General features: G+C 33.9%; 1 protein-coding gene across 3 annotated transcripts in view; it reads right to left on the minus strand.

Annotated features, from left to right (window-relative positions):
* LOC128217596 (E3 ubiquitin/ISG15 ligase TRIM25-like) overlaps positions 1–22,509 on the minus strand; it is a 40,528-nt gene that overhangs the window by 11,799 nt on the left and 6,220 nt on the right. The window contains exon 3 of one of the 3 annotated variants that reach the window (XM_052924844.1): positions 8,813–8,881. The gene's annotated coding sequence lies outside the window, so the exon portion shown is untranslated. Of the gene's footprint in view, positions 1–3,136; positions 3,273–8,787; positions 8,882–22,509 lie in introns of those variants that run through there. The other 2 variants (XM_052924841.1, XM_052924843.1) reach the window with 2 other exon arrangements.

Raw genomic sequence — 22,509 nt, forward strand, 5'->3', positions numbered from 1 at the left:
TCATAAATTGTCTTTTAAATTGTTCATTAGACATCATTGAAAATATTTAAAATGATTTCAGCAGGTTGTCTTATTATTAACTATTTTTTTATGAATTTATAAAACTGCTATATATTTTCAAACATCGAAATACTGCTCTGTTCCGAAGACTCACAATATCAATCAAAATGATTTTTTTTCCATGTGTATTAATAATATGTTCGGTTGAACTTAATTTTTCTGTTAACTGAAGTTTATTTTACCAGATACTGTTGTGTTTATTTCATAATCTCTGATAATGTGAAAAAAAATCAAATATAGACAAAATATTTTTAATTCACGGTAAAAAAATCTTCAAAATTTGGATAAAAGTCCCATAGTGTACCATGATAATAACTATGTTGTCGGTAAAAGCTTTATAAAAGTGTGTATTACTTATACCTTAACTCATTTTAAATAATTATGGCCTTTTAGGATTTGGGTTTTCATATAGATTTCCTGTTATATTGAGCTTTGTCATTTTTTTTTGTTGTTTTGTATTATGTACAATTACTACTTCTATTTCCTAACATTTGTCTCATTCGTCAAATTGAATTGTTACATATTTAAGTGAAAAAACACACTATTTTTAAAGATGCACTCTTACTCCCAAATAAGACTTATCACAATTAATATTATTGTATTTAATAATTGTTTTGATTTTTTTTTTAAATGGATTGATAGATGTCAACAACAATGTTTCTAATGAAGGATCTTGAGTTCAATTTGCTTAATAAGAATGAACATAAAACATGGTACTTCTGCATTGTGATACTATAGTAGACCACAGTAAATCTTTTAGCAATCACCAATCATTTAATATTTGTCATGCTTTATGTTATTATAAACAGGGTCACAAGCTTGTTATCAGTAAACAATATTTCAGTAAATGCATTATTTAGTAAGTAGTTATTGTTTTATCATTCAATTTGATGTGTGTTATAAATACAATTATATGTATTGATTTCAAATAAGAGTTTCACTTTAATGATGCTCATTAAAAGATAATGAACATACACACAAAAACTAGACACATTTGATACTTATTATATGAATGATTATTGTTTAGGTGACCTCTTGATTTGATTTGGAGATATTCATAAATGGGTGTTATTCTTTATTGTCTTCAGTTTCTTATACATTTAAGGATTTTTATAATTGCTTTTCTGGTATATATTACAATGTAATTTAATGCAAATGAAAACACACTTTAAACTAGACACATTTGATACTAATGATATAAATGAGTATTGTTTACATGTACTCTGATTTGTTATGAAGATATTCATAAAGGGGTGTTCTTCATGTTATTATACATTTTGGACTTGATTTAGTATTGCTTTTCTGGAATATATTCATTTAATGCACAAAGAAATTATTTTAAGTGTTCAGTATCACTTTCACACATTGTTTACTATTATTTTTTTGCATATTTGGCCTATTTATGCTTATATGTACATTGTTGTATTTCAAAACCTTTGTGAAAAATAGAAACAGTATTATTTCTTTCATACATAGTCTTATACATATTCAGTTTGAATGCGTTATTTTTATCATATTTGAAAAATTTGCCATTGTCCAATAAGACACATGCTGTTTTTGTGTTAATATCAACTAAAAACATCCATTTTCAACTCTTCTTTACTATGTAAATGAAGAAATTAATATTATAACTCCATTGACCAGATTTTTATGCAATTTTACATTACATTTTAGTATTATAAAACAGCTAAAAACAAGGCATGTTATGTTATAAATGCATTTCATCTAGTAAACATTCACTTTTTATATAACATTTCAATAATTATGTTCTATTTATGTTTGCAACTTTCAGACGAAATGATAATGTTTATTAAAGTACTACAAAAATTGTTAAATTGTTATTTCATATAACTTTTTCATGATGAATGAGGTAACTTATTCCTCCCTACAAGTTGTCATTCCAGCATGGTGACGTTGCCCCCTCCCCCTATATGATTAGAACTGCAGTGTACATGAACAATAACCCTATTTCAACGTATTGCAAGAGTTATTCCCTTTGTATCTTTTCCTGTCCGGAGCATAACTAGAAAAATACTTTTTTGGAATTTCATTAAACATCATTCAATGGTATTAAGCACAACGAGAGGAAGTGCAGTGCACAATGACTAAAGCTGTTTTTAAGCTAATTACATAATTATTGCCCTTTGCCGCTTTTTCTTGACCAGAGCATTACTTTAAAACTACTTATGGTATTGAAATAAAACTTGGTATATGGGTAGGTGGCAATGACAAAAAGTACAGTGCACAAGCAACCTAATTCTGTCGTGTTCATTAATGTACTCCACCGCTAATGAAATGTTCAACTTGAAACTCTTCAATTTCAATGCTTTTGCCTATGTTGTCAAGCAGAATACTACAAATATTTTGAGAATTTCACAGATGCGGTTCAATGCACCATAATATGCTTGTTGGCCTTGACATTCCTTGTTTTTCAACATATAACAAATGCATAAACTATTAAACGGCGCCCTTTGATGCTTTGCATCAATGGTCTTTCTTGTACACTATTGATATAAGAGAGCACTACGAAGCAGCGCTATAAATGCACACCAAGAAACCACGTAATAAAATACATCAATACGACTTTCCTTTAAAAGGGTCACAATACAGGCTGATACAAATATATCTATTCTTTTAAATGTTACGCTTTATAATGTTTAACTTATTTGACTTTGATGATCAAACCAAAAAAAATGACTAAGATGTATGTACCGATAAAACAATATAATCCTTTTTAAAAGGGAATGTATAGCTACGTGGCCACAAATGGTCGATCCGTATTGATTTGAGTTTTAAAGATCAAAGGTCGAGGTCAAATGTCCTCTTCTACTAATACACAAATATTTGTTGGACTGTTGGGTGGTCGTACGGTACTGTAGACCATAAAAAATCCGCCTCATTGACTTTATGACAAAGTATGTATATGTTTCTTGTTGAACAAGGTTTCAAAAAATTAACTTGAAAGTAAATTTAACAGGGAAATCGAGTAAACAATTTTGGATAATTCAGATGAATACAATTGAGTTAAGTATTTCAAGAAATAGGTGAACAAAGAGATATATATATATCAACTTACAACAATGTGGAGAAATCTGTTTACTGCATTGTCCAATGCACGTTTTACGACAGATTTAGTGGCTACCAAATAATTGGTGTCCGAAAAACAGAACACAGGTCATGAATAGATAAACCTTTTGAAAACGAAACTAACAACTTCCTGTTTATAACTTCTTGATTGTGAATGGAAGGGAACTAAACCTTCAAGCTAAGTAATGTTGTTTATTCGCTTTACTTCCCCTTGAAAAATAGTAAAAGTACTCTCATCAAGGTCATACACACAGGTGGCAGTTTGCATCTCACCCGATAAATAAAAGTACTTTATCATAACACAGGTGACAGTTTCGCACCTTCATGAGACGACAGAGGCCATAAACCTATTTGTATGTTTCGCGTGATCCCCCCCCCCCATTGCTCAAGTCATACGGTGACCCAACGGCCGATGTCATACACACAGGTGGCAGTTTTGAACATTCATACTATGGCTGAAGTCATACACACTGGTAATAGTTCCGCACATTAGTCCAACAGCGGTGTTTATACACACAGGTGGCAGTTTCAAACATTTACTCGATCGCCGAGGTCATACACACAGGTGGCAGTTTCGCAATTTTACCCGATGGCCGAAGTCATACACACAACTGACAGGTTTGCTGGTAGTTTCCTACATTCGCGCGTTGGCCGACCACTCAGGTGGCAGTTTCACATTCACCAGGAGGTCGAGGTCATACACACAAGTGGCAGTTTCGCACTTTCACCAAACAGCCGAAGTCATGCATACAGGTGGCAGTTTCGTACTTTCACCCGACGGCCTACATCATACACACAGGTGGCCGTTTTGCACTTTCACCCGACAGTCGAGGTCATACACACTTGTGGCAGTTTCGCGCTTACATTGGACGGCCGATGTCATTCACACTTGTGCAAGTTACGCGCAATCATTAGATGGCCGAGGTTATACACACAGATGGCAGTTTCTTACTTTCATCGCATGGCCAGTGTTACACACTGGTGGCAGTTACGTGCTTTCATTAGATGAAAGATGGCAGTCCTCTATGTGGATATTGATAAATTCGGGTATATAATAACAAGAACATGATGTATTTTACATGTCACCTAATCCAATATTAAACGTGACTTAAGTAAAAAAAGAAATGTGTGTTTATCACATCATATCTGAACAGAAAGATAGGGTCGGCTTTAAGTGGTTATGTTCTGGTTTAAGTTAATATTTTCATATCATTTTTGAGGACTTTACTTCATATATTTGGGATTGTTCTGAATCGGGTCGGTTAGCCTCCCCATTTCGATTTGTTGGTTTACAATTTATCAAAAACGGAAGTTATTTTAAGGAAAGTGAGTACATTAAATAATCCTAAATAACAAATTTCAATTATTCCCGATACTCTGTGGTAATACAAATGAGAAGTGCGAAGGAGATAGAATTGTGAGGGTTTTAATCACCTTCTGTGATTGGCTATAGTAGCGATCATGAACAGAAGATAACGCATTTTGAACTTTTTAATCACCTTCTGTGATGTCATAAGTTGATCATGTATAGAAGATAACGCATTTTGAACTATTTAATCACATTCTGTGATGACATAAGTTGATCATGTACAGAAGATAACGCGTTTTGAACTTTTTAATCACATTCTGTGATGTCATAAGTTGATCATGTATACAAGATAACGCGTTTTGAACTTTTTAATCACATTCTGTGATGTCATAAGTTGATCATGTATACAAGATAACGCGTTTTGAACTTTTTAATCACATTCTGTGATGACATAAGTTGATCATGTATACAAGATAACGCGTTTTGAACTTTTTAATCACATTCTGTGATGTCATAAGTTGATCATGTATACAAGATAACGCGTATTGAACTTTTTAATCACCTTCTGTGATGACATAAGTTGATCATGTATAGAAGATAACGCGTATTGAACTTTTTAATCACATTCTGTGATGTCATAAGTTGATCATGTATAGAAGATAACGCATATTGAACTTTTTAATCACATTCTGTGATGTCATAAGTTGATCATGTATAGAAGATAACGCATATTGAACTTTTTAATCACATTCTGTGATGTCATAAGTTGATCATGTATAGAAGATAACGCATATTGAACTTTTTAATCACATTCTGTGATGACATAAGTTGATCATGTATAGAAGATAACGCATATTGAACTTTTTAATCACATTCTGTGATGACATAAGTTGATCATGTATAGAAGATAACGCATATTGAACTTTTTAATCACATTCTGTGATGTCATAAGTTGATCATGTATACAAGATAACGCATATTGAACTTTTTAATCACATTCTGTGATGTCATAAGTTGATCATGTATAGAAGATAACGCATATTGAACTTTTTAATCACATTCTGTGATGTCATAAGTTGATCATGTATAGAAGATAACGCATATTGAACTTTTTAATCACATTCTGTGATGTCATAAGTTGATCATGTATAGAAGATAACGCATATTGAACTTTTTAATCACATTCTGTGATGACATAAGTTGATCATGTATAGAAGATAACGCATATTGAACTTTTTAATCACATTCTGTGATGACATAAGTTGATCATGTATAGAAGATAACGCATATTGAACTTTTTAATCACATTCTGTGATGTCATAAGTTGATCATGTATACAAGATAACGCGTTTTGAACTTTTTAATCACATTCTGTGATGTCATAAGTTGATCATGTATAGAAGATAACGCATTTTGAACTTTTTAATCACATTCTGTGATGTCAAAAGTTGATCATGTAAAGAAGATAACGCGTATTGAACTTTTTAATCACATTCTGTGATGTCAAAAGTTGATCATGTAAAGAAGATAACGCATATTGAACTATTTAATCACCTTCTGTGCTGACATAAGTTGATCATGTATAGAAGATAACGCGTATTGAACTTTTTAATCACATTCTGTGATGTCATAAGTTGATCATGAACAGAAGATAACGCATATTGAACTTTTTAATCACATTCTGTGATGTCATAAGTTGATCATGTATAGAAGATAACGCGTTTTGAACTTTTTAATCAGATTCTGTGATGTCATTAGTTGATCATGTATACAAGATAACGCGTTTTGAACTTTTTAATCACATTCTGTGATGTCAAAAGTTGATCATGTAAAGAAGATAACGCATTTTGAACTATTTAATCACCTTCTGTGCTGACATAAGTTGATCATGTATAGAAGATAACGCGTATTGAACTTTTTAATCACATTCTGTGATGTCATAAGTTGATCATGAACAGAAGATAACGCATATTGAACTTTTTAATCACATTCTGTGATGTCATTAGTTGATCATGTATACAAGATAACGCATTTTGAACTATTTAATCACCTTCTGTGATGGCATAAGTTGATCATGTATAGAAGATAACGCATATTGAACTTTTTAATCACATTCTGTGATGTCATAAGTTGATCATGTATAGAAGATAACGCATTTTGAACTATTTAATCACATTCTGTGATGTCATAAGTTGATCATGTATAGAAGATAACGCATTTTGAACTATTTAATCACCTTCTGTGATGGCATAAGTTGATCATGTATAGAAGATAACACATTTTGAACTCAAACATAGATTAATGCCCCGTTTTCTTATTGTAATGTATTTTTTTCGGAATATCGGCAATATTGTAAAATAGTGAAGCTTGGAGACAAGTACGTGTTAGAGTTCGAACTGATTTGCTATTATTAAGTCAAGTCAAGTCAAGGTTATGGTCGCACTGACCTTTATTTTAAATACGGCTTATTATTGAATTTGAAAATGTACAATGCCAGAGGTGACTCTTCTTTCTTTCTTCTTTATATATGTATATAAAAAAATATTCTATTTATTATATTCTATTCTATTCTATTCTAATTATTCTATTATATTCTATTATATTCTAATTATTCTATTCTATTCTATATAAGTCTAATTTGTCCCGTTCTGTCATGTTCTGAAAACATTATAATACGCTGTATGTAATGTTCTGCCTGTTTTACTAAAAAAATGACAATCTTTTGCTGATTTGTATTGTGACGTTTACATTTATATCCCAAATTTGGCATTTTATTTGATTTTTTTCAGCTTGTTTAAAGCGTGTGGTGAATTTTTTCCAGCTCCGCAACAGGGATAAAAGCAGGGAATGCTCCGATATATAACGATCTTATATGAAAAAACAATTATCCTCTATATCTCTTTTTTAATTGGTGGTGAAAATGACATAAAAAAAATCATTAAGTAAGATAGAAAAAATGTGAATTGCACTTTAAGGACAATCTTTCATTATGACCAATATTGCTTAAAAGCGGATAATGCAAAATAAGTTAGTTTAAAAATTAAAAGAACGCACTACAGTAACAAAATGAAGAAGTTTGCAGATGTCGGCTGGTCTGTTGGACCACCGAACCTATCCGGTTATTCATAGAGATTAAAGAGTAAAATAAAAACCATATTTCACGGTTTAAAACAGTGAAATAACATTTTGATGTATTTCACTTTTTCGGAAATTAGCCCGATCTCAATTCCAAATCAAACTTGAACACAACACTCTCAAAATAGTTGTAAGAATTATAGAGTATATAATGTATCTACTTACACAATATGAAGAAATCTGTTTACTGTTTTGTCCAATGCACGTTTTTCGACAGATTTAGGTCGGTGTGGACCGGCTACAAAATGGGTTTTGACTGACAAATATAATTAATGAATAGACAAGCCTTTTGAAACAAAACTAACAACTTCCTGTTTATGACTTCCTTATTGTAATGGAAGGGAACTTACCGTTTAAGCTAAGTAATGTTGTAATTTTGCTTTACTTCCCCTTGATAAATAATAAAAGTACTTTCATCAAGGTCATACACACAGGTGGCAGTTTACATCTCAACCGATGGACGAGGTCACACACAAAGGTGGCATTTTTGCACTTTCAACCGATAATCGAGGTCATGCAAACATGTGGCAGTTTCGCACTTTCACCCTATACGAGGTCATACAAACATGTGGCAGTTTCGCTCTTTCACCCGATACGAGGTCATACAAACATGTGGCAGTTTCGCACTTTCACCCGATACGAGGTCATACAAACATGTGGCAGTTTCGCACTTTCACCCGATGATCGAGGTCATACAGACATGTGACAGTTTTGCACTTTTACCCGATAATCGAGGCCATAAAAACATGTGACAGTTTCGCCTTTTCACCCGATTATCGAGGTGATAAATCATGTGGCAGTTTTGCACTTTCTCCTGATAATCGAGGTCATACAAACATCACTAGCGGATCCAGGGGAGAAATAAATCATAAATTTTGCGCACAATGCACTATTTCTGACTCAAAATTGTTATTTTTATCTTTGGGTTGTACCTGTTTTTCTTCTCTCTCCTTTACTCCATCTCTCATCTCTCTCCTTTGTAAGAATATACAAATATTGGTTGGACTGTAGGGTGGTCGTACGCTTTATTACAAAGTATCTAAACGTTTCTATTTAAACAAGGTTTTAATAAATAAATTTAAAATTAAATTTAACTTGAAAATCAAGTCACCATTTAGGGTAATTGTGATGAATACAATTGCGGTAAAGAATTTTAAGAACTAGTTAGAAAAATTGAAGAGCATAAATCTACTTACAATAAATATGGAAAAATCTGTTTACTGTATTGTCCAATGTACGTTTATTCGACAGATTTAGTTCGGTGTAGACCGGCTGTCAGATAATGTGTGTCTGAAAAACAGAACAAAGATCAAAGATAAGCCTTTTGATAACGAAACTAACAACTTCATGTTTATATCTTCCTGATTGTAATGGAAGGGAACTAGCCGTTTAAGTTAAGGATTTTGCTTTAGGTCCCCTTGATTACTCTCATCAAGGTCATACACACAGGTGGCAGTTTGCATCTCACCCGATAAATAAAAGTACTTTATCATAACACAGGTGACAGTTTCGCACCTTCATGAGATGGCAGAGGTGCCATGAACCTATGTGATCCCCCGATTGTTAAAGTCGTACATACCGGGGACTTAACTTTCCGCATTTTAACCCAACGGCCGATGTCATACACACAGGTGGCAGGTTCGAACATTCAACGTATGGCTGAAGTCATACACACGGGTGATAATTCCGCACATTAACCCAACGGCGGAGTTCTTACTTACTTCGCATGGCCAAAGTTTAACACACATGTGGCAGTTACGCGCTTTCATGAAATGGCAGAGGTTACACATACAGGTGGAAGTCCTCACATTCATCAGCTTTTTGAGTTTTTACACAAATGTGACAGTTTAGAACCTTTATCAGATGGTCAAGGTCACAGGTGGTGACAGTTTCGGAAATTCGCGAACCCACACATTCTTGTTTGAAAGATTGATACCACCGGTACACTCTCGTCCGCTTACACCGCTCTTCATATAATCAAATATGCGTGTACTATGTGTATATAAGTGAAACTGCACCGCTATTGGGAATAATTAATTGCCGTATATGTATAATGAATCCGGAATATGTATCCATCATACTAAGTGATTCATGTTTCATGACGATTGGTGACACAATTTTTCCGTTATCTTAATTACTTATTATTACCATAAGTTACAGATAAGATGATACACTTTTCTTTATTTATGGTCGGGTATATGATAACAAGAAACATTAGCTCCATGATTTATTTTCCGATTTGATATGTCAGCTAAACACATACCAAACGTGGATTAAGTCAATAATGAAATGTGTGTTTATCACATCATATCTGAAAATATTCTGAAAGATAGGGTCAGCTTCTAGTGTTTATCTTCTTGTTTAAACTATGTTTTCCTATCATTTTTTAGGACTTTACTTCACGTATGTGGGATTGTTCTGACTCGGGTCGGTTAGTACGCCTCCAATTTCCGATTTGTGGGTTTATTATTTATCAAAAGGGTAATTTATATTACTATTACCATTTGCACTTCAAGAGAATGTAATCCATTAAATAATATTGAATAACAAGTTTAAATTATTTCCGATACTCTGTGGTTATACAAAGGAAAAGTGCAAATAGTGACAATTTTAGGTTATTACGGTTTAATTCACCTATGGTGATAACTAAAATTGATCATGTATAAAACATAACGCGATATACAGTTTAAACTGATCAAATAGTGAAGCGTGGAAACCCGATCTGCTGCAGTTTTAAGTGTTTTGCTTATATTCGCGAGGTCAATGATTTGTATAAGGTCATGGCCGAAATTACATTTATTTTAAATACGGCTTATGATTGAAATTAAGTCCATGTATGAACTGTACACGATCAGTGGTGACTGCTTCTTTCTACCTTCTTCATATGTTAAGTTATACTTAATTATATTCTATGCATTTATATTCTAATTTATCCCGTTCTGTTATGTTCTAAAACATTAATACGAATAGACTTTTATGCTATTTGTAATGTTCTGCCCTTTTTGCTAAAACAATGGCCATCTTTCGCTTTTTGTTTTGTGATTTATACATTTATACACCAAATGTAGCATTTCATTTGATTTTAAGCTGGTTTTAAGCATGCGTTAAATTCTTTTCAGCTATATATATAAAAACGATATTACGCTGAAACAAACCATTATCTTCAATATCATTATCTTATTTGTATTTGGTGGTATAAATGGCATAAATTAATCATTAAGTAAGAAAATGTGAATTACACTTAAAGAGCAATGACTCATTATGACCAAAATTGGTTAAAAGCGGATAACGCAAAATTAGTTAAGTTTTAAAATTAAAGGAACGCACTGAGTTTACATAATGTAGAAGATTGCAGATGTCGGCTGGTTTATTGAACCACCGAACATTTCCAGTTATTCATAGAGATATAAACTATGAAATATAATAAAAAATATTTTTCACGGTTTCAAACAGTGAAATGACATTTTGATATTTTTCTCTGTCTTGAAATTAGCGTGATCTCAATTCCAAATAAAAAAATATATTTAGCAGATCAAACTCAAAATAATTTATTAAAATGAAGTCAAAGAGGTATACATGCAATGTTTACATTCAAATAATGATATTATCTGTTAAAAGTATGTTTGTTTACATTCAAATAATGATATTATCTGTTATAAGTCTGTTTGTTCACATTCAAATAATGATATTATCTGTTTTAAGTCTGTTTGGTACAGAATTCCGGTTTTCCCAAAAAAAGAGTTATGCCTGAATTATTTTTGGCCTACGTGTTATAATTTATTTATAAGAGGCGATGGAGTTTCAACACTTTAACGTCTTCATAGCTTCATGGTCGATCCGTATTGATCCGAGTTCTGTACGTCAAATGTCGAGTTTAGGTGTCAACATTAAAGGATAAGACCTAAAGAAAATGTTTGTTTCGTGTAACCCGTCTACCAAATAAGGCCGCTAATCAGAGTAATTTGTCTCATTAACAAAAACTTTCCATCATCAGCACATTCTCTTTAAACATTAACTGTCAGTAATCTATGACAGAATAAAGCTCCATAACAACAGCAATGTTTAAGTGACATTTGTTTTATAAGAAATTGCGCTATTTGCAAGAAAATGATCTTTACACATAAAAGTATATATGCAGAATAAAAACATGAATATCTACCTACCCTACCGAGTTTTTCTATCTTACCCTAATCAAACAATTGTTTGGCCTAAGCAAGTATGTATTGGTGTAAAGGATGCATATAAAGTACTTTAGACCAAATATTTGTCCGCTATGGCGGCCCGCCTCATTCACTTTATTACGAATAATCTATATAGACGATCTTAAACACAAAGGTTTAACAAATATTTGTATGGGGAAGTTCTTTTAAATAGTCTCCGTTTTTGATCGTAATCTTTGGTTTAAACAATTTTTATTATGTATAAGGCCACAACAAACTGATCACTTGTTCGTCGGATTTGCCGCACCTAAAATTCGAAAAACGAAAAAAAAAAGTACGTTTTTGGCCGCGCATATTTTTTTTTGTTTACTTCTGAATTTTCTCTACTTTCTGAAGTTCTTTTACATAGAATTTAAAAGTGCAACGTCGACTTCGCCTTTTTTGAAGGTATTTCCATGCTTTACATTCTTTGCGAGCAAAATTTCCTCGTGTCAGGACAAAATCAGGTCCGGGTAACCGCAAAACAGCCAATATTTGTTGACAGTCTTTTTTGTAGGGAATGTTTTGCAGGACGCACCGTTGTTATTTATTTCCGGTATTATACAGATTACTTTCAGTTTTCGTAATGTAAAATCAAGTTTTTAATGAAAATCAGTGTCATAGTCAATGGATTATAGTCTTCAGTAAACAACAACAGTTTCACAGCGCCGAAGTCAATAATTATTTATGTGTGTTTTAGTAATTCATTGTTTTGTACTCAAAATTAAATGTTAAATAATAACTAAATCGGATTTTGAGTGCAAAACTTAAATTAAAATACACGGACACACGACTTACAACAATTGAACATGTTTTCGTGAGTATTTTTAAATTCTAAAATGCATTTCTCAGTTTTCATATACTCATAATTGTTATAAACAGATATAAATAGTAGGACTTGTAAATGTTTTAAAAATATTCCCCCTCCCCCCTCCCCCATCCAGGGTCCGGGGGAATACCAGGGTTAGCCGGGTGAATGCGTTGGATGACCCGGGGTTTGCTGGACTGAAAGTCTAGTAAAGTGGCCTGTGATTAAAGTGGCCTGTTTCTTACGGGCATTAAAGCTATGGAGGCCGTCATGATATTCTTTTATTAAGGCAAGGACCTTTACCCCGCAGGTTCATGGCAAAGGCGAGGTCTTGAAAGGAAAACGTCTTTAATCCACCACCTGCTCTTATATAATGACCGGTGTCTTCCGGTTTGTTGAAAAGTAATGGCGCGCAATTTTGGCGGAGCAAAATTTATGTGATTTTTAACAATCAGCGGATTATTTATGGGTAACATTAGCCTGACATACTAGTCATACGGCGGCGTTAATTTAACTGCCTTTGTGGGTAAATATAGTAACTATAGTGTTTGAGAAGTCCGTTCCATTATCCCGATACCCCACCCTCTGCTAATGCAGTATCCCAAGCCGAATGCCACCAAAGGTTGAAGCTAGAAGAAAACGTCATCGGTCATCTCCAAACCAGAAACTCCTGCATAGTAAATTCTACAAACGCTACAGGTCAAACAACGCCTCAGACTCGGAGCCTACGAGCGACACTAGCTTTTTTAGTACTGGTTCGGACACTGATTCGGATCCGGACATGTGTTCAAAACAAGATCTCGAAGCCATTGCGGCCAAGATGACACAGTCATTGAAGGTAGAACTAGTACGTGAGTTTGAGTCTATAATCGAAGATAAATTCAAAAAGATTCACGACGAAGTCTTAGCTCTCCGAAAGGAAAATAGCGAGCTAAAAGCCAGTATAAAGGCGGCCAACGATGCCAATGACGAACTTGAGCAGTATAGTCGGCGAATGATGCTGGATATATCAGAAATCTCAGGTGATACAGGCGATAACACTGAGAATGTCGAACAGAAAATTATCAACCATGCTCAAAAGTTGAAATTAGACATCAGCCCATCGGACATAGACAAAGCGCATAGACGTGGCAAGTTTCCCGCAGGATCTACGAAATGTAGAAGAGTGATAATTAAATTTACCAACTCAAAGGCCCGTGACCGTGTCTTTAATGCAAGAAAGTCCTTCGGTGCTGGAATATTCATCCAGGAATCACTTACAAAACTCCGCGAGCATCTATCATACGAGGCCCGCAAACTTAAACGGGAGAATAAACTCATTAACACTTGGGTTATTGGTGGTAAAGTTTGGGGTCTCATGTCCATCCGCAACGACCAGCTTAAAGTACATATTCGTGACATGGAGGCAATCCAGTCCGTGAGAGATGGAAAAGTCCCTTCAAACTAATCCCAACATCATGATCAAAATAACTGTCTGATGTTTACATAACTGTCTGATGTTTATATTTAGTGCAATATTTTTTGAAACTATAAGTTTGGACTCACATTTTCTCGTTAACCTAATATAAAGCGTTCAATTAAGTTAAACTCTTACCTGAACATGAGATAATCCAGAGCCTGTGTGCAATTTTATTAACCTTGCGGTATATAATCCGATCTAAATATCATTTGAATTTCTAAATGGATATACAGATCTAAATAACTCACATCACTTTGTTCACACTCGTTTTAGTTTGTTTATTTACAAAATGAAATAAATAACATTTTTTTCTGCCACAAAGTAATTCCTTTTAATATCCACTGCAATATATCTAACTTCTTTAACAGTTAAACAGTTTTGTGCTTTTTAATACATGTTTTTTTCTGAAATGTGTGTATACCTTATAACGGGTCGAATCTGTCAAATTATTTTTAACTTTCACGCAAAGCTCGTGAGTCATATTATCTAGCTACAATACTGTCGGGGTGCGATTACAATAGGGATAAACGCGCACTGTTTTGCCAACATTCTTATGTCAATATTTTTAAATTACTAAATTTGAGTTATTCTGGGCGTCACACGCTTTACTTTGTAGTAATTTGGTTTGATGCTTTTACATGCAAATACATTAGTAGAAAACAATTATTGTTAATCATAAATCTAATCGATATGTTAAACCTCAACTCTACCCCGACAGTATTTTTCACTCGGCATACAGCACGCACGTATTTCTCTGTCGTAAAACCAAATTTCTATAATATGTTTAAACATAACACTTTTTCATATTTGTTTATGCCACTGAATAATTGTATAACACAGTTTGAACCCACAACCTTTTATCTGTTTATCGGGTTTATCATGTTATTTCTTGCTTTGTGTTTCATTTTTGTGTTTTTGCTATTCTTGATAGCTCTTGTTGAAGTGTACAATTTATGTTTACACTCTTTTTTCATTGTCATATTTTTCTTCGTTCTCTCTATGTTTTTGATCTGTTTGTCGCTTGGTCCACTTTGCATTTATACCCCATTACCGTTCGTCCCACTTTTGTTGATTATTGTGTTGCCTAATAGGTAATGAGCTAATGGCGTGGCGGGCAGCAGTGGGGTTATATAATAGCTGTAGGCAGCAAAAGTCTTTCAAAACTACTATTTCATTTAATCCAATTCGACAATTCATTGACCTTGCATTTTCTATGATACTGTTACTTAAAATGTCCTTACACTACATAGTCAAGTACGAATTGGCCCACGGAAGAAATGAACTTTTGAAACTCGCAACAATACTGATCATTGATCAGTATCACAGTTCATTGAATTCACACCCTCATAATAGATCAGTATTACTAACGGATTTATTCACGCCTCTCGATCTGGTGTATTTATTAACGAGTCGTATATTACTTATTCGTTCGGGTGATATTGAAACTAATCCTGGTCCACAAAATGATAAAGATGGGTGTCTTTCCATTTTTCACCAAAATATTAGAGGCATTAGAAATAAATTAGAATATATTAAGGACAATTTCTTAGATCACGATATTTTATGCTTTACAGAGACAAAGTTAGATAATAATATCACAGACGATTTTTTAAAAATAGAAGGTTATACCTATATGTTAAGAAAAGACTTTACCAACCATTCTAGTGGCTTCCTAGTTTATGTTGCACCGCACTTGCGCCCTAAGAGAGTACTTGATTTAGAGAGATTATTACCGGAATCTCTATGGATTGAGATTAATGACCTGAACACTTGCTACTTACTTTACACTATTTATAGACCACCTCATTATGCAATAGATTTCTGGGACAAACTCAATGTCTGTTTAGAAAAGGCATTAGAATATTAAGATAAAATGATCATAGTTTGAGACATTAATGAAGATCAATTAAACATAAATAATCACAAATTTCGAGATGTTTTATCGTTAAATAACATGACAAACTGCATTTACGAACCGACCAGAGTCAACGAACGTACTCAAACATTAATCGATCCAATCGGCATTACAAACAATATATCAGTTCTTCATTCAGGTGTCTTTAAAACAAATCCAGACGTAAGTGACCATTATGGCACTTACATATTTAGTAAAATCACAGTTCCAAACTCATTGCCTTACAAGCGGAAAATATGGAGGTATAATAGAGCAGATTTCGATCAATTGAATGAATTAATCAGAACAACGGATTGGTCATTTATTAACAACGAGAATATTGACAACTCGTGTTTAATATTTTCACATAAACTTATTGAACTTTGTACAAAATGTATACCATTCGAATTTGTAACTATACGACCAAACGATAAACCATGGTACAACACAGATATTCGACGTACAAGTCGCCAACGTGATAGACATAAACAAAAGGCAATACATTCGGGTAAACAATCTGATTGGCTAACGTATAAGCACTTAAGGAACAAAGTTAATAATATGAAAAAATATGCTAAACAAACGTTTTACTGTAGCCTTGAAACATCTTTAAATGACTTAAGCACACTAGATCCTAAGAAGTATTGGAAAACTGTAAAACTTTTAGTTAAAAATAACTCGCAACAAACTGATGTCATTCCTCATTTGAAAACAGCGAATGGTAATGTTGCTACTACTGACGAGGAAAAGGCAAATTCGCTTAATGATTTCTTCGTGTCAATATCTAAAGTCGACGACTCAAATGTAACTCTCCCCTTGTTTACTTATAAATCACACTCGCGATTATCTAACTTCGTAATCACAGAACGGGATGTAACTGATGTTTTAGAAAACCTTAATGTTAACAAAGCTATAGGCCCAGACGGAATAAGTCCCAAAATTATGAAAGCTACATCAAAAACGCTATGCCTTCCCTTGTGTTTATTATTTAACAAGTCTTTGGTAGAAAGAAAATATCCCGAGTATTGGAAAACTGCTAATGTAATGTCTCTTCTAACTATAGACCGATCTCCTTAATAAGCTGTGTTGGTAAAGTCATGGAAAGAATTATGTTTAGAAATATTTATAACCATCTTAATGGTAATGACTTAATATTTAAAAAGCAATCTGGCTTTTTACCAGGTCATTCGACTCAATATCAGCTAGTTGACATTTATAACCAAATTTGTAAAGCGTTTGACGACAAAGAATCCACTTGTATTGTATTTTGTGACATATCTAAGGCCTTTGCCAGAGTGTGGCACACAGGTCTCATTTTCAAACTAAAGCAATACGGTATCAATGGAAATTTATTGGATTGCCTAACTGATCACTTAAAAGACCGAAACCAAAAGGTCTTCGTAAAATCATCCTTTTCAGAATCAAGATTATTAGGAGGTGGTGTCCCTCAAGGATCCGTGTTAGGGCCTCTACTTTTTCTTATCTATGTAAATGACATAGCAGATTCTCTACTAAGCATAACTCGTCTTTTCGCAGACGACAGTTCTTTAGCTATTTCCTCCCGTGACGTAAATATGATAGGAGACACAATAAACTACGATCTAAACTCAATCTTAGCATGGTCTAAACAATGGTTGGTTAACTTTAATCCCGCTAAAACAGAAGCTATGTTTCTGACATACTGTCAAAGAAATAGTCCAAAACTTCTTTTCGATAACACCGTTGTTCAGTTTGTTGATCACCACAAGCATCTCGGCTTAACACTCAGTAACGATGGGTCTTGGCACCAACATATCACTAATATCATCGCAACAGCATCAACAATTCTTGGAACAATGAAAATGATGAAATTCAAACTACACAGAAAAAACACTTAACCACATATACCTATCATATCTCCGTCCGCATCTAAAATACGGATCACTTCTATGGGATAATTGTGCCCAATTCGAAAAAGATACACTAGACAAAATTCAATATGACGCTGCTCGCGTAGTTACCGGTCTTACACGATCCGTATCAATAATCAATCTACTAAAAGAAATTGGCTGGGTGTCCCTTACGGATAGAAGAACAATTCAAAAGCTGACATTAGTATATAAATACAAACACAACATGTTACCACCATATCTCGAACAATTATTTCCTCCAAGTGTGCAAGCTTTTAGTAACAACACGTACTATTTACGAAACTCTGATAACTTTTAAACATTACCTAGAAGAACTCAAATTTATGCACAGTCTATACTTCCATCCGCATTGTGAATGTGGAACGATCTTGACAACTCAATTAAAAATGCAGTATCTTTGCCCGCGTTTAAAGGTAAAATGAAATCTATGTCTACTGTTCCCAGTCCCTACATTTTATATCGAAGGCGAAAGATCCGCTTCAGTCCATCATGCTCGAATGCGTAACAATTGCAGCAACTTAAATTCTGTTTTTTACAATAATCATATCGCAACGTCTTCTAACTGTGTTTGTGGTACTGAAATCGAAGATGCTGAACACTTTCTTTTCAAATGTAGTCGTTTTACTACACAAAGGCGTCAGTTTTTCCTTCAGACTAGGCAATATCACCCACTGAGTGCCTATAAATTACTACACGGCTACAGTAATTTAAGTGACGAACAGAATTCATATATTTTTCAAAGAGTGCATACATATATTGTTGCATCTAAAAGATTTAAGACAACTGAAGTTCAATAGGATGCCTGTCTACTAAACACTTGTAGGTTTAGCCAAAGTGGACTTGGCGACAACGGATTCGTTTCAGATACCATTTCCCTTCCTATCTTTCTCTCTCTTTCTCTCTCTCTCTCTCTCTTTTCCGCTTACCTATTTCTTAAACCAATCTCGTACTTATTCGAACTTTAAATATAGAACCATTATAAGTTACTTATGTATTCTCATGCATATTGACATTGTCATAACTTTTCAATTCTAACAATAGTCTGACACATTTCGGGGAGGGCCAATTTCTAATGTTGTCATAACTTGTGGCCCAACCCAATTGTACAATAATATTGTTTGTCGAATATATGTATACCACGTGTGTTTATTATTTACAATAAACTACGATTAAACTATATAATGACCGGTGCAACATTTGCAGATTTGTTTGGTGCTGCTTTAATTATGAGGTCCCGCAATTTAATCCACAATGTCTTTATTTTTAAAAATGTTCTCTGTGTTACATTTACATGTTCGATCTTCTGCAATGTCAAAGTCACTACAACCTTATCATATGCTTTAAGAGGTTCAAATTTAGACCTGACCTGACCTGAGTTTCGGAATGAATACAAAAAGTTTTGTCTTCGAATAATTGCATGTTACTATGAGGAATGTTGTCTTTACAATATATCCACTTTTAAATTGAAGTTAATAGTAAAGCACTGGATCTTATTGCCATTTGTTAAATATTGAGACAGATTTCATGTGATACAATCAAAACCTTTTCATTTATAACTGAGAACCTTTGTTTGCAATTAAAAAGCATTTCTTGACATAATTGTATGATAAATTTGGTAAGAAATAAACTTTTGTTTTATTTTTTTTAATTTTTCGCTTTGCGCTCGCCTCTGAAATGCCTTAAATTTAAAAAAAAGTATTTTTTATTTTTTTTTCGCTCGCTCGCTACTACTTTTTTTTGGCAAAATCCGTAGAACAAATGATCAATTTGTTGTGGCCTAGGTACATTTAGCAAAACCATAAATTACATACATGACAATTAAGGATTGAGGAGATAGCTTAGAGTTAATATTTATACCTCTCTCCTTAAATCGTAACCTTTGGGTCAAGTCATTCGAGAAATAGTTGCAAGAATTCTATATAATGTATCTACTTACACAATATGAAGAAATATGTTTACTGTTTTGTCCGATTCCCCTTTTTCGACAGCTTAAGTTCGGTGTGAACAGGAAACCAAATGAATTTTGACTGAAAAGCAAGCCTTTTGAAAAAAAAACGAAACTAATAAATTCCTGTTTATAACTTACTGATTGTAATGGAAGTGAACTAACCGTTTATGCTAAGTAATGTTATTATTGTGCTTTACTTCCCCTCGATAAACAATAAAAGCGCTTTCATCAAGGTCATACACACAGATGGCAGTTTCTCACTTACACCCGATGAAGGAGGTCATACACTCAAGTTATAGTTCCGCACTTTAACACAACGGCCGATGTCATACACACATATGGCAGTATCGTACAATCGTTCGAAGGCCGATGCCATACACACAGGTGGCAGTATCGAACAGTCGTTCGAAGGCCGATGTCATACACACAGGTTGCAGTATAGTACAGTCGTTCGAAGGCAGATGTCATACACACAAGTGACATTTTCGCACTTACATCCGATGAAGTAGGTCATACACACAGGTGACAGTTTAGAGTATTCACCTGGTGGCCGAGATCATACACACAGGTGGCTCTTTTGCACTTCTACTCGATGGCCGAGGTCGTACACACAGACGGCAGTTTCGCAGTTTCACCCGATGACCGAGGTCGTACACACACCTTTCATTTTGAAGATTTATCCGATGCCCAAGGACATACACACAGGTGGCTGTTTTGCAAGTTTACACGATGACCGAGGTCGTACACACAGAAGGCAGTGTCGAATATTCACCCGTTGGCCGAAGTGGCAGTTTCTCACTTTTACCGGGTCATTCACACGGTTGGCACTTTCATCAAACACAGTTTTAACACAGGTGGTTGTGTTGTGTGTTTTCATGCAATGACATACATTATTCACACAGAAATCAGTTTCCAAGTTTTATCCGATGGTCGAGGTCATGAAAACATTGCATTGTTTGCTCTTTTAATCAATGGCTGAAGTCATACAAAGATGAGATAGTTTCGCAAAATCACTCGATGGCCGACCACACAGATGGAACTTTTACCCAACAGCCGAAGTATTTTACAGACTTGGCAGTTTCGCACTTTTATCAGATACCAAAAGTCATACACACGGATGAGAGTTCTTCACCATGATCTGATGTCAAAAGTCATACACACGGATGGCAATTTCGCACTTTCATTAGATGGCCAAGGTCATACACGCAGGTTGCAGATTTACACTTTTATCAGATGGCCGAGTTTTTTAACCCAGGTTGCAGTTTCTTAATTTCAAAAAAACGACCGAGTTCTAACAAATAGGTGGCAGTTTCCGACGGTCAAGGGTAAACACAGAGTTGGTAGTTTCGCATTTTCACCTTACAGCCGAGTTCATACACACAGGTGGCAGTTTCGCACTTTCGACGGCCGATGTCATACATAGAGATTGCAGTTTTTCATTTTCACCAAACAGCCGATTTCAAACACACAGATGGCAGTTCCGCACATTCAACCGACGACCGATGGCATACACAGAGTTGGCAGTTTTGCATTTCCATCTTTATTTAAAGTCGGTTATATGATAAAAAGAAGCATTAGCTCAATGAACTATCTTCTGATGTCAAATGTCAAGTATACCAATATTAAACGTAGCCATAGCCAAGCAAATTTTATGTGTAAGTATATCATAACACTTCATATAAAGATATATATACGGCCAACTTTAAATGTTTATTATATTCTATTATATTCTATTTTATTCTATTCTATTCTATTCTATTCTATTTTAGTCAGATTTAGTCAAATTTGTCCCGTTCTGCCATGTTCTAAAAACATTAAAACGGGTCAGTTAATAGTGCTATATGTAATGATTGCCTGTTATAAAACATATGGTGATAATTAAAGAAGTCCAACTTCAACACAAATTATTTATTTATGAAACAACGTTTCGGCCATTCGTTGATAACGTCAAAATATAGCATACATTTTTGCGCAAAATAATGTCTTACAGGATCTATAGAGATACAATTATACTGGTAAAATGCAATATAAAAGCATAAACAAACATCAATAAACCAGTATAAACTCTCCTTTAATAATCGTTTCCAATTGTTCTCAATTTTGTCAATTGGCATAAAAGAAAAATCGTGTAAACATGAAAAAAATTCCAGATTCATATACAAATGTGTCTGAACATTTTAATGCTCCTGACCACAGTATCAATGATTTTTCTTTTATGCCAATTGATAAAATTGAGAACAATTGAAAACGATTATTAAAGGAGAGTAAATGGATGCACATTCTTGGCACAGTCATTCCTAATGGTATGAATTCAAAAATATTATTTTAATTCTTCTTGCAGAATGAAAAAAATCACAAAATTAATCTGATTTATAACTGTTTTTAACCTATTTAATGTTGCATAGTTTATACTGGTTTATTGATGTTTGTTATAAAACATGAAATAAAATATTTCGCTGAGTAGAATTGAACGTGTGACGTTAACGTTTATACCTACAATATGGCAATTCATTTGATTTTAAAACATGTTTTATTATGTAATGAATTCTTTTCAGCTCCGCAAGTGAGAAAATATCAGGGGATACTCTGACGCCATATTATGATTTTATACTGAAACGACCAATAATCCTCTATATCTTAGTTTTAAAACTGATGGTGAAAATGTCATTAAAACTCCTCAAGTAAGATGGAGAAATGTGA

Source organism: Mya arenaria, chromosome 14 (assembly GCF_026914265.1).
Source record: "Mya arenaria isolate MELC-2E11 chromosome 14, ASM2691426v1".
Lineage (NCBI taxonomy): Eukaryota > Metazoa > Mollusca > Bivalvia > Myida > Myidae > Mya > Mya arenaria.